This window comes from Orcinus orca, chromosome 8, assembly GCF_937001465.1.
Source record: "Orcinus orca chromosome 8, mOrcOrc1.1, whole genome shotgun sequence".
NCBI classification, from domain to species: domain Eukaryota; kingdom Metazoa; phylum Chordata; class Mammalia; order Artiodactyla; family Delphinidae; genus Orcinus; species Orcinus orca.
In genome coordinates this window covers 13449535-13462953 of record NC_064566.1, presented here as the reverse complement: position 1 = coordinate 13462953, position 13419 = coordinate 13449535, and the positions used below count along the sequence as shown (strand labels likewise).

General features: G+C 39.0%; 1 protein-coding gene across 3 annotated transcripts in view; it reads right to left on the bottom strand.

Annotated features, from left to right (window-relative positions):
• Window positions 1-13419, bottom strand: part of CKAP5 (cytoskeleton associated protein 5) — a 109784-nt gene that overhangs the window by 92465 nt on the left and 3900 nt on the right. The window contains exon 1 of one of the 3 annotated variants that reach the window (XM_049714370.1): window positions 10514-10625. The exons of the other annotated variants lie outside the window; for them this stretch is intronic. The gene's annotated coding sequence lies outside the window, so the exon portion shown is untranslated. Of the gene's footprint in view, window positions 1-10513; window positions 10626-13419 lie in introns of those variants that run through there. 3 annotated transcript variants of the gene reach the window in all.

Genomic DNA, 13419 nt, shown 5'->3' with positions numbered 1-13419 from the left:
AGAATTTAGAGAGAAAAAAATCCATTTACTGTACAGCTCAGTACAATCAGATTTATATCTTTTGCCCCAAAGCAAAGACATTTTATATAAATATTCCTAAGTAATACTTAGATATCTTACCAAATATCACAGCCCAAACACAGCCCATCTTATTTTGGTTACTGTATCCTTTTCTTTACTATACCATGAAGAGACTCAACTGGACATGTAAAACCTTCATAATTCAACAAATTACCAGATAGAAGTATTCTCCTTAACAGGGCAAAGTTGAAACTGTTTAGGAAATGATTTAGCAAATATTATATATGGAAGAAAACATGGGAAAATGATAATTCATATATTAGAAAGGTGGCATTTCTTGTGCTTTTAAAAAATCCTTCTTCATTGTAATGTTTTTCCTGCAACAAATCAAGCAGAGATAAGAAAAATATTTATTGTACACATAGCCAGAGCAAGGGGGAAAGAAGTTTTAAGCATTAACTGGAATTCCTTATTAGATCATATTCAGTGAAGGAAAGAGGCCAAGTTAGAGATTAAGAGCATGGACTCTGGGGCCAGAATGCTTAGTTCAAATCTGGTTGTGCCGTTTATTAGCTGTGTGGTTTTAGACAACTCCTACCTCTCTGTGCTTCTGTTTTCTATTTGTAAAATGAGGAATTTTTTCACCTTATTGGGTTATTAGGAGAATTAAATGAGTTAAGTTTATTATATTTGTAAAGTGCCTAGAATTAATTGCTATACATAAGTATTTGGTAAATAAAATACATAACGCTCAACAAATACTGTCTGCCTTTTCTGTTACATTCCTTTTAAAACTAAAATGAAAACGTATAGCAGCGTCCCCCCCTCCCCCGACTGCTCCTAGTTACCTGTGTTCTCAGCTGTCAGAAGTAGTGTTAACTGAGGATCAGAGGGAGAAGAGGTCCCCCAATCTAAGAACTTTTAAGTCAGGTTTACTGAGGTATAACTTACATATACTAAAATAAACTTAAAAAATTTTTTTATTGGAGTATAGTTCATTTACAAAGTTGTGTTAGTTTAAACAACTCCACTTACAATAGCATTGAAAAGAACAAAATATTTGGGAATAAATCTAACCAAGGAGATGAAAGACTTGTACACTGAAAACTACAGAACAATGCTGAAAGAAATTAAAGAAGACACAAATAAATGAAAAGACATCCCATACCCATGGATTGGAAGACTTAGTATTATTAAGATTCCATATATCAGAAAATAATCTATAGATTCAACACAATCTCTCTCAAAATTCCAACAGCATTTTTTTGGTAGAAATAGAAAAATTAATCCTAAAATTCATATGGAATCTCAAAGGACCCTGAATAGTCAAAACACTTTTGAAAAAAAAATGTTGCAGGGCTCTCTTCTTGATTCCAAAACACATTAAAAAGCCACAATGATCAAAACAGTGTGGTAGTGGCATAAAGACAAACAGACCAATGGAACAGAATAGAGAACCCAAAAATAATCCCTTGCGTTTAGGGTAAAATGATCTATGACAAGGGTGCCAAGACCATTCAAAGGGGAAAGGATGGTCTCTTCAACAAATGGTGACTGGAAAAACTGGATAGCTACATGCAAAAGAATGAAGTTGGACGTTTACCTTACACCATACATAAAAATTAATAGGACAATGGGGACTATATCAAACTTAAAAACTTTTGTGTATCAAAGGACACAATAAACAGAGTGAAAAGATAACCTACAGAAGGGAAGAAAATATTTATAAATCATTTATTTGATAAGGGGTTAATATCCAGAGAATATCAAGAACTCCCACAACAGAACCCTCCCACACTGTTGGTGGGAATGTAAATTGATACAGCCACTACAGAGAGGTTCCTTAAAAAACTAAAAATAGAACTACCATATGACCCAGCAAACCCACTACTGGGCAAATACCCTGAGAAACCCATAATTCAAAAAGAGTCATGTACCACAATGTTCACTGCAGCATTATTTACAATAGCCAGAACATGGAAGCAACCTAAGTGTCCATCGACAGATGAATGGATAAAGAAGATGTGGCAGGGCTTCCCTGGTGGCGCAGTGGTTAAGAATCTGCCTGCCAATGCAGGGGACACGGGTTCGAGCCCTGGTCTGGGAAGATCCCACATGCCGTGGAGCAACTAAGCCCGTGAGCCACAACTACTGAGCCTCCGCGTCTGGAGCCTGTGCTCCACAATGGGAGAGGCTGACAGTGAAAGGCCCACGCACCATGATGAAGATTGGCCCGCGCACTGCGATGAAGAGCGGCCCCCGCTCACCGCAACTGGAGAAAGCCCACGCACAGAAACGAAGACCCAACACAGCCAAAAATAAATAAATAAACTGGGGGGGGGAGACGTGGCACATATATACAATGGAATATTACTCAGCCATAAAAAGAAACGAAATTGTTATTTGTAGTGAGGTGGATGGACCTACAGTCCATCATACAGAGTGAAGTTAAGTCAGAAAGAGAAAAACAAATACCGTATGCTAACACATATATATAGAATCGTAAAAGAAAAATGGTCTGATGAACCTAGGGGCAGGACAGGAATAAAGACACAAACGTAGAGAACGGACTTGAGGACATGGGGAGGGGGAAGGGTAAGCTGGGACAAAGTGAGAGTGTAGCACTGACATATACACACTACCAAATGTAAAATAGATAGCTAGAGGGAAGCAGCTGCATGGCACAGGGAGATCAGCTCGGTGCTTTGCGACCACCTAGAGGGGTGGGATAAGGAGGGTGGGAGGGAGACACAAGAGGGAGGGGATATGGGGATATACGTATGCATATAGTTGATTCACTTTGTCATACAGCAGAAACTAACACAACATGTAAAACAATTATACTCCAATAAAGATGTTAAAAAAAAGAACTCCCAAAACAACAAAACTCCAAATAACCCAATTAAAAATGGGCAAAAGACTTGAATAGACGTTTCTACAAAGATGATATACAAATGGCCAACGATCATAGGAAAAGATGCTCAACATCACTAATCATCAGAGAAACGCAAGTCAAAACCACAATGAGATATCCCTCACACCCATGAGAATGGTTACTATCAAATAAACAAACCAATTTAAAAAAAAAACAGAAAATAACAAACGTTGGCAAGAATGTAGAGAAACTGCAACACTTGTACACTGTTGGTGGGATTGTAAAATGGTGCAACTGCTATGGAAAACAGTATGGAGTAACCTCAAAAACAGTATGGAGTAACCTCAAAAAAAGTAAAAATAGAATACCATATTACCATATGATCCAGCAATTCCACTTCTAAGTGTATGTATGAGTGTGTGTATATATATATCCAAAAGAATTGAAAGCTGGGGCTCAGATTTGTACATCCATGTTCAAAGTAGTAGAAGCAACCCAAATGTCCACAGAAGAATGAATGAATGGATAAGCAAAATGTGGTAAATACATACAATGGAATAGTAGTCTTAAAAAGGAAGGAAATCCGGTTACATGCTACAATATGGATAAACTTTGAGGATATCATGCTAAGTGAAATAAGCAAGTCACAAAAAGACAAATATTATATGATTCCACTTACATGAGGTATCCAAACTATTAAATTAGCAACAGAAAGTAGAATGGTGGTTATTAGGGGCTGGGGGAAGGAGGAAAAGGAAAGTTGTTTAATGGGTACAGTGTATCAGATTTGCAAGACGAAAAAGGTTTTGAGATGTGTTTCACCACAATGTGAATGTAGTTAATTTAAAATGATTACGATGGTAATTATTTTGTTACATGCTTTTTTTTTAAGCTGCAATTAAAAAAAAAGTGAGATACCTGTCTATTCAATAAAATGCTCTATAGGTATTTAAAGAAAAAAAAAGACAAAGAAGACTAAAGAAGATATTTAAATACTGATGCGGAAGAAATCTATTATTAAGTTTTAAAAAGAAATTTGGAGATAGCCTATGAAGTCTAATTCCTTTTTTTGTGTTTAGTAAAAATAAAAAAGAGGGTCATACACACTGGTGGTAGGCTGATAATGACCCCCAAAGATATTGGGCTGTAATCCCTGAAAACTTTAAATGTTTTATGTGGGAAAAGGGTCTTTGCAGATGTGATTAAATTAAGGATATTGAGATGGGGAGATCATCCTGGATTATCTGGGTGAGCCTGAATGCAATCACATGTACCCTTATGAGAGGGTAACAGAGGGAAATCTGACACACACAGACAAGAAGGCGATGTGAAGATGGAGAAGAGCAAGATCAGAAGAGGCTGGAGTGATGCAACACAAGCCAAGGGATACCAAGAGACGCCAGAAGCTGAAGAGGCAAGGAAGCAGTGCTTCCCCAGGGCCTCTGGAGAAGTATGGCTTTGCCTCAATATTAGCCTCCAGTAAGACTCACCCTAAATTTTTTAAAAAATTCTTATTGAAATATTGTTGATTTACAATGTTGTGGCAGTTTCAGGCGTGCAGCAAAGTGATTCAGATATACATACATACACACACACACACACACACACACACACACACACACAGACACGTGTGTATTTTAAGATTCTTTTCCATTATAGGTTATTACAAGATACTGAGTGTAGTTCCCTGTGCAGTAGGTCCTTGTTGGTTATCTCTTTTATATATACAGTAGTGTGTATATTTTAATCCTAAACTCCTACTCACCCTAAATTTTGGGCTCTGGACTCCAGAAATGTGAGAGAATAAATTACTGTTGTTTTAAGCCACCAAATTTGTGGTCATTTGTTTCAGCAGTCATAGAAAACTAATACAACATTGTACATGTTTGAAAGCACATAAAACTTTTCTGGATGGATCCATAGAAAACTTAACTATGACTACTTTAAAAGAGTAGCTAAAGGGACTAGCTAAAGAATTTTTACTTCTCACTTTAATACCTAGCCATATCTTTTTTCTTTTTTTTTTTTTGCGGTACGCGGGCCTCTCACTGTTGTGGCCTCTCCCGTTGCAGGGCACAGACTCCGGACATGCAGGCTCAGTGGCCATGGCTCACGGGCCTAGCCACGAACCTGTGTCCCCTGCATCGGCAGGCGGACTCTCAACCACTGCGCCACCAGGGAAGCCCTCTTTTTTCTTTTTTAAACAACAAGTTTCAATATTTTCTATCATAATGCTTTTAAAAGCTCTAAAACTTTATAATTCCAGCCTGGCACCTTGAGGATGGATCTGTCTATACTCATCCCATAAGCCTCAATTCTTCCCCTTAACATTTTTTGGACACCATATCTCCTTTGAAAGAAAGATGTGAATCTTTTTTTTTTTAAAATAAATTTATTTTTTTATTTTTGGCTGCATTTTGTCTTCGTCACTACACACGGACTTTCCCTAGTTGTGGCGAGCAGGGGCCTACTCTTCATTGTGGAGCATGGGCTCTAGGCACACGGGCTTCAGTAGTTGTGGCATGTGGGCTCAGCAGCTGTGGCTCGTGGGCTCTAGAGCACAAGCTCAGTAGTTGTGGCGCATGGGCTTAGTTGCTCCATGGCATGTGAGATCTTCCCAGACCAGGGCTCGAACCCGTGTCCCCTGCATTGGCAGGAGGCTTCTTCACCACTGAACCACCAGGGAAGCCCCCTGAATCTTATTTATTACCCCAGCATCCAGCAGAGTGCTTCGTCCTCTAACACATAATTCCTAAAATAGCACAATTTCATCAAATCATAGAAGTCTTAAATATACAATAAATGTGTTCTTTGAGTTTATAAATAAAATATTGTATGTTGAATGCGTATTTCAAATGTGAAAGGGAAACATGATATATTTAATGGAATTCTAAAGTAAACCCACTTTCAAAGTGAAAAATTATTAAGTAATAGATTTCAAAAAATTTATAAAATTTTTGTCACTTTTTTTAGTACCTATTTTTTGATTATAAAATCCATTAAAAGAGGGAAATTTTAATTTTAGAATCATTTGGTAAAGTCATGGCAGAACAGTTGCTTGTAATAAATCTTATTACAGAGCACTCTAGTCAAAATTAAATTCAATCTAAATTGTCGTGTTGGGCGCTGGAGTTAGATCTGAGTTCTAAAGCTTGCTTTGTCACACACTAGCTGAGCCTCAGTTTCATTATCCGTCGTAACAGTACCATCTTCATGTGGTTCCTTATTTAATACACACTTCTGGAGCATTCATTATGTGCCAGGCACTATTCTAAGCACTTCACATATACTAACTCATTTAATTCTCATAACTCTGAGATTGATATTAGCCCCATTTTACAGACAAGAAAACTGAGGCATAGAGGTTAACTAACTTGCCTAAGGTGATTCAACTAACTGTAATGGTGAACTGTTGAAGTGAAAATGAGATTTCTGCTTTATACCTGTTAAGAATCCCCACAAATACCCATATTATCCCCCTGTCCCACAGGTACACTTAGTATGTAGCTAAGTACCTAATACAGAGTAGCATCTCATGATCTGACACTATTCTGTATTAGGCACTTATCTACTTACTGAGTATGGGAAGTGAAATACAGTAGCCCAGGGGCAATACTATGAGGGTGTAACAGAGGTACTTAACCTGGACTGGAGGGTCAGGGAAGGTCTCCTTGAGAAAGTGATATTTAGGCTGAGAACTAAAGGAAATTAATATGGATTAGCCAGGCATAGGCATAATGACTAGATTTAATAAGAGATTGTTTCAGGCATGTGTGTGAAAAGCCTGAAAGAGCTAGGCAAGATAAAGAACAGAACTGCAACTCATGTGGCCAAAACAGGAGTTGAGAGAAAGGGCAGACTGAAAAGGGCCAGATCATACAAAGCCAGTGACTTTATGCAAGGAAGTAGTACTAACAGATGGCACGGAAACATCAAGCACTCAAGAAACAGTGGCTATCCTTGTGTTATTTTTATAAGCATCATCCCAGAGTTATCTAGAGATTTTAGAAAGACTTCAGACTTAACCAAACCCACATTTCAGTCCTCTGGTTCAAGAAAGGCCTAAGTTAGCTTAGAGCTCTTGGGACCAAGTAAGGCAAGTCTCCTCTGATCTAAAACAAACCATTTCATTGGGTGTATAAGCAATCTATTCCTTTTTATCCTATAGAAAGCAAATTTACTACTAGTTAAACAAGTAAATGTCATTTTATAATACTCAAGGGGACTGTCCATATTTTGTTTGGAGGAATCCCCCATATTAAACATAGCTCAAAATAAGTGGGCAGTCCTCTAAAGCATAAAAAAACTGTTTTCCCTTACTGCCCAGAGATTTCTGATATGGGATCTGGTCTTTACTCCCAAATGAAGAACTCATGCTAGTTCTAGACTAGGCGTTTTTCATGAGACTTTCTTTTTTAAAAGGAATGTATCACATAAGAAAAAGGACCAGAAGAAAAGTGTGTAATTAGAGTACTGAAAAAAATTCCTAAAATCTAAAAATGAGAGACTTCATATTTTAAGTGAATAAGGACATGAAATGATTTAAAAAAAGACACTGCAAAAAAATACATAAAAGAAGTAAAACAGCAAAACAAATTAAGAGAAAGAGATGTTCTAGACAGCCAAGTTTGCCAGGTATCAGAGGTTTACCCCTGAAACACCAATTATTATTATTATTTTTTTTTTTTGCGATATGCAGGCCTCTCACTGTTGTGGCCTCTTCCGTTGCGGAGCACAGGCTCCGGATGCGCAGGCTCAGCGGCCATGGCTCACGGGCCCAGCCGCTCCACGCCATATGGGATCTTCCCAGACCGGGGCACGAAACTGCATTCCCTGCATCGACAGGCGGGCTCTAAACCACTGCGCCACCAGGGAAGTCCCAACATCAATTATTTTATGTAACTTTTTTCCATGTAAAATAAATCTAAGAAAATACATAAGCCTCCCAGTCTTCTTAAACAAAGTAGACTGATAATTATTTAAACTTTTCAGGATAATCCATTTGAGCAATCAATGTAGCAAAACCCTCAAGATGTACTGCCAAAGAGGTATGAGGGACTCTTGCATCAAAACCAAATGGTTCCAATATGGCTTTTTTGAATTTTAATGTTTTACGTTCTGTAGCTTTCCTTCCTCAAACTTTGTGATCAAACTAACACTTTAGCTTAGAGCAGTGCTGCCTAATTTTAGCTCTTGATTTAAAGACCCAAGCAGGGGGACTTCCCTGGTTGCACAGTGGTTAAGAATCCGCCTGCCAATGCAGGGGACATGGGTTCGAGCCCTGGTCCGGGAAGATCCCACGTGCTGCGGAGCAACTAAGCCCATGCACCACAACTAATGAGCCTGCGTGCTGCAACTACTGAAGCCCGCGAGCCTAGAGCCTGTGCTCCGCAACAAGAGAAGCCACCGCAATGAGAATTCCACATGCCGCAACCAGAGAAAGCCTGCGCACAGCAACGAAGACCCAATGCAGCCAAAAATGAAAGGAAGGAAGGAAGGAAGGAAGGAAGGAAGGAAGGAAGGAAGGAAAGAAGGAAGGAAGGAAAGAGAAAGAAAGAGAGAGACACAGAGAGAGAGGGAAAGAAAGAAAGAAAGAAAGAAAGAGAAAGAAAGAAAACCAAGCAGAGTGAAACTGTGCATAAAGAGGGAGTAGGATCTACTTGAAGGAAGTCAATAAAATTTAGACTGCAGAAAATACTTTTTTGGTTTATTTCCTGGTATTTAACTTGCAGATAAATAAAACACTACTTTTAAGCCTTATGCTTGAAAAAAGAAAAAAGACAACTGCATTAAATGAATGAATTTTATTTCAAGAAATACTTGAGACTACTCAACTTTTTTCTCATCTTTATAGAAAGAATTTAAGTCGCTTTAATTAATAACCTCTAAGGGACTTCCCTGGTGGCACAGTGGTTAAGAATTGCCTGCCAGGGGCTTCCCTGGTGGCGCAGTGGTTGAGAGTCCGCCTGCTGATGCAGGGGAGGTGGGTTCGTGCCCTGGTCCGGGAAGATCCCACATGCCACTGAGCAGCTGGGCCCGTGAGCCAATGCAGGGGACACGGGTTCAATCCCTGGTCCGGGAAGACCCCCACATGCCACAGAGCAATTAAGCCTGTGTGCCACAACTATTGAGCCTGAGCTCTAGAGCCCGCGAGCCACAACTACTGAGCCCGTGTGTCACAACTACTGAAGCCCATGCACCTAGAGCCCGTGCTCTGCAACAAGAGAAGCCATCACAATGAGAAGCCTGCGTACCGCAAGGAGGAGCCCCCGCTTGCCGCAACTAGAGAAAACCTGCGTGCAGCAACGAAGACCCAGTGCAGCCAAAAATAAATAAATAAATAAATTTATTTTAAAAAAATTTAAAAATAACCTCTAAGAAATATAATCAAGATATCAAAGAATTAAGTTTCTAATCTCTTCATAAAATAATAAAAATTATGTCTGAAGAGACAGGAGGTCACCAAGGCATATCTGACATCGTATCTATGCCAAAAATGTCTGGTCATTCCAACTGAGTCAGAATTTACTTTGAATGCATCTCTGAACAAAGATCATATTCTAGGAATAAACAATTGCTGTTACCAAGTAAGGGAAAACAATGTTTTCTGTGGTACTTAAAAAGAGTTATGGGGGACTTCACTGGTGGCGCAGTGGTTAAGAATCCGCCTGCCAGTGAAGGGGACACGGGTTCAAGCCCTGATCCAGGAAGACCCCACATGCTGCGGAGCAACTGAGCCCGTGTGCCACAACTACTAAGTCTGCGCTCTAGAGCCCGCGAGCCACAACTACTGAAGCCCGTATGCCTAGAGCCCGTGCTCCACAACAAGAGAAGCCACCGCAGTGAGAAGCCCACACACCGCAACGAAGAGTAGCCCCTGCTTGCTGCAACTAGAGAAAGCCCACACGCAGCAATAAAGATCCAACGCAGCCAAAAATAAATAAATTTATTAAAAATTAAACAAAAAGAGTTATTGGGAGAGAAGTTAGACCTCAGTAAAAAGCATACCACAAAGAGGACATGTGTTTGGGACATAAGTTTCCTCTGAAAGTTGGTGAGACCTGTATGAATTCATGTTTAGCTTAATGTAAATACAGATGGAAATATATAAAACAACTGTATGTATATGCATATAAATGACTTAGTATACATACATACCTACCTCTGTTTCCTGAGAGGGCCTACGAACAATGACACCCTAGCAATAAGCACACCTAATATCCAGATCTCGGCTTCTAAATACCACTGTCCCATAATAGGAACCACAGCTGATTCTAGGGCTGGGACAGGGAAAATATAAGATGGGTCTGGAGCATCTTGTTGTACAGAAAGGAAATGCTCAAAAAGAAAAAAAGGATGGGAGCATGTCAAAGGAACACAGGAGGAGCCAACCTGAAAGCTGCAACAATTTGAGCAAAAATAAATAACAAAGAATCAGTTTTTAAAACAGATATTCATACTGATATAGATAAATGGTTAAACAGAAAAATAAATGGGAGAGAACAGACAAATCTTCATTACAAATTTCCAAATAATCTATGTAGATACTTTTCCTTTCAGGAAGTAGAATTTAAGCCCCCCACCCACTTTGAGGATGGACTAGACTCAGTCACTCACCTCCAAAGAACAGGCATAGGGACTTCCCTGGTGGTCCAGCGGTTAAGACTCTGTGCTTCCACTGAAGGGGGCACAGGTTTGATTCCTGGTTGGGGAACTAAGATCCTGCATGCTGCATGGTGTGACCAAAAATAAATAAGTAAACAACAACAACAAAACTTAAAAAAAAAAAGAATAAGTATAGAAAGGGAAAAGTACTACTACTTAACCTGGCAAACACTACCATAACCAAGTGTTCAAGGTTAACATCATCAGTGATGTCATGTGGATATCGCATATTTCCTGATAGGAAATGATAGTATTCTGTAACATTCTTTCCAAAAACACATAACCCTTGTCTAATAATGAAAAAAAATCAGACACACCCTAAGGAAGAACATTCCAGAAAATAACTGACTAGTACTCAAAATTGTCAAGACCATGAAGACAAGGAAAGACTGAGAAACTGTCAAAGACCAGAGGAGACTCAGAGGGATGACAAGTAAAGGCAACAGGTTACCCTGGACTGGATCCTGAAACAGAAAGGTGATATAAATAGAAAACTACAGCTATCCCAACAAAATCTGGAGTTCAGTTAAAACTAATGCATCAATGTTGGTTTCTTCATTTTGACAAATGTATCATGTAAGATGTTAACAACAGAGGACACTGGGTGAGAGGTATATAGAATTCTATATCTTTGCAACTTTTCTGTAAATTGAAAATTATTACAAAATAAAAAGGTTATTTTTTAAGTTTCCTCTCAAAAAAAAAACAAACCCCTATTATTTATCTTCAAAAAAGTCATGTCTTGAAAAACAAAATTTAAAAAAAGTGGGAGGGCTTCCCTGGTGGCACAGTGGTTAAGAATCTGCCTGCCAATGCAGGGGACACGGGTTCGAGCCCTGGTCTGGGAAGATCTCACATGCCACAGAGCAACTAAGCCCGTGCACCACAACTACTGAGCCAGCACTCTAGAGCCCATGAGCCACAACTACTGAGCCCGCATGCCACAACTACTAAAGCCCGCGTGCCTAGAGCCTGTGCTACGCGACAAGAGAATCCACGGCGATGAGAAGCCTGCGCACTGCAACGAAGAGGAGCCCCCGCTCTCCGCCACTAGAGAAAGCCCGCGTGTAGCAATGAAGACCCAACACAGCCAAAAATAAATAATAAATAAATTCTTAAAAAAAAAAAAACCCTAAGTCTCAGAAGCTTTCTAAATAACCTAGCTGAAAAAAAGTCAGATTTCTGAAAAAGATTCAGGAAATCTCTCTTAAAAAAAACGAAAAGTGGGATACCTCACACCTACTAGAATGGCTAAAATCCAAAAAAAACTGATTAAATGCTGACAAGATGTGAAGCAAAAAGAACCCTCATTCACTGCTGGTGGAAATACAAAATGGTACAGCCACTTTTGAAGAGAGTTTGGCAGTTCCTTACAAAGCTGAACATTGTCTCACCACATGATCCAGCAATCACACTTGTAGGTATTTACCCAGTAGAACTAAAAATTTATGTCCACACACACAAAAATGTTTATAGCAGCTTTGTTCGTAATTGTCAAAAACTAGAAATGACCTACATATCCTTCAATTAGGTGAATGGATAAACAAACTGTGGTACATCCATACAATGAAATCTTATTCAGCAATAAAAAAGAAATGAGCTATCAAGCCAAGAAAAGACATGGAAGAACCTTACATAGATACTCCTAAGTGAAAGAAGCCAGTCTGAAAAGGGTACGTAGTGTATGATCCAATTATATTACATTCTGGAAGAGGAAAAAACTATAGAGACAGTAAAAAGATCAGTGGTTGCAAGGGGGTGGGCAAGGGAGAAAAGAATGAATAGGTGAATTACAGGAGATTTTTAGGGCAGTGAAACTATTCTTTACGATACTGTAATGATGGATAAATAACATTATGAATGTCAAAACCTACAGAAGTTTACAACATAAAGAGTAAACTTTAATGCATGCTAATTTAAAAAAGTCATTTAGGAGACTGGGGATCCCATAAAAGAATGCAGACTTGTGACAAGAGAATCTAACTATCTTACAAATGTGTGAAACCACCTCACTGAAGTGGGTGGGGAAAAAGAACTGACCTAGGTAACTTCAGAAATGAATGGAGTCTGAAAACTAAAGGCAAAAGGAACTGCATATAAGCACTGTACTTCTAGTTAATAAAGTTTCCTATGGGAGTGTGAATTAACGATTCAGATATTGCTATACATGCATACTGGAACTGAACAATTAAGTAAATGGACGATGGAAGCCAAGTTTCTCACTGTTGAAGTGGAAATTCAGATCAACAAGGGGGAGGAGGCTAGAATGATCTGTATGGTAATGGATTAGACTTGGAGATATCAGTAAGAACTCATATTTAACTTAACATAGATACAGATGGTGACATATAGAAATATCTATAGATATGTCTATATACACCAGTTAGCACATACATCTATATTTCTTTGTTCTGTTAGCTGAGAGGGCCCCCAAAAAATGACACCCCAGTAGCAATGAGAACACTTACTGCCCAGATCTTGGTTTTTATTACCATTCTCCAGTAAAAGGTGCCAGGGCTTCTTGGAGAAATGGCTAATTCTAGAACTGTGACACAAAATATACAAGATGAGCCTAGAGCACCTTATAGTGCCAGAAAGTAGGGAAGTGCTCAAATATAACTAAATAAAAACAGCACGCGCGCGCACACACACACACACACACACACACACACACACACACACACACACATACACACACGCACACAGATGTGGGAATGTTAAAGGGGCACAGGAGTCAACAGAAAGAACTCTCAATGGATAAAGGTGTAACAATTTCAGCAACAAAATAAAGTAGTACTGGACTATAACTCAAAGTATAATATATCCTTCAGTTCATACTGATATAAATGTTTGACTAA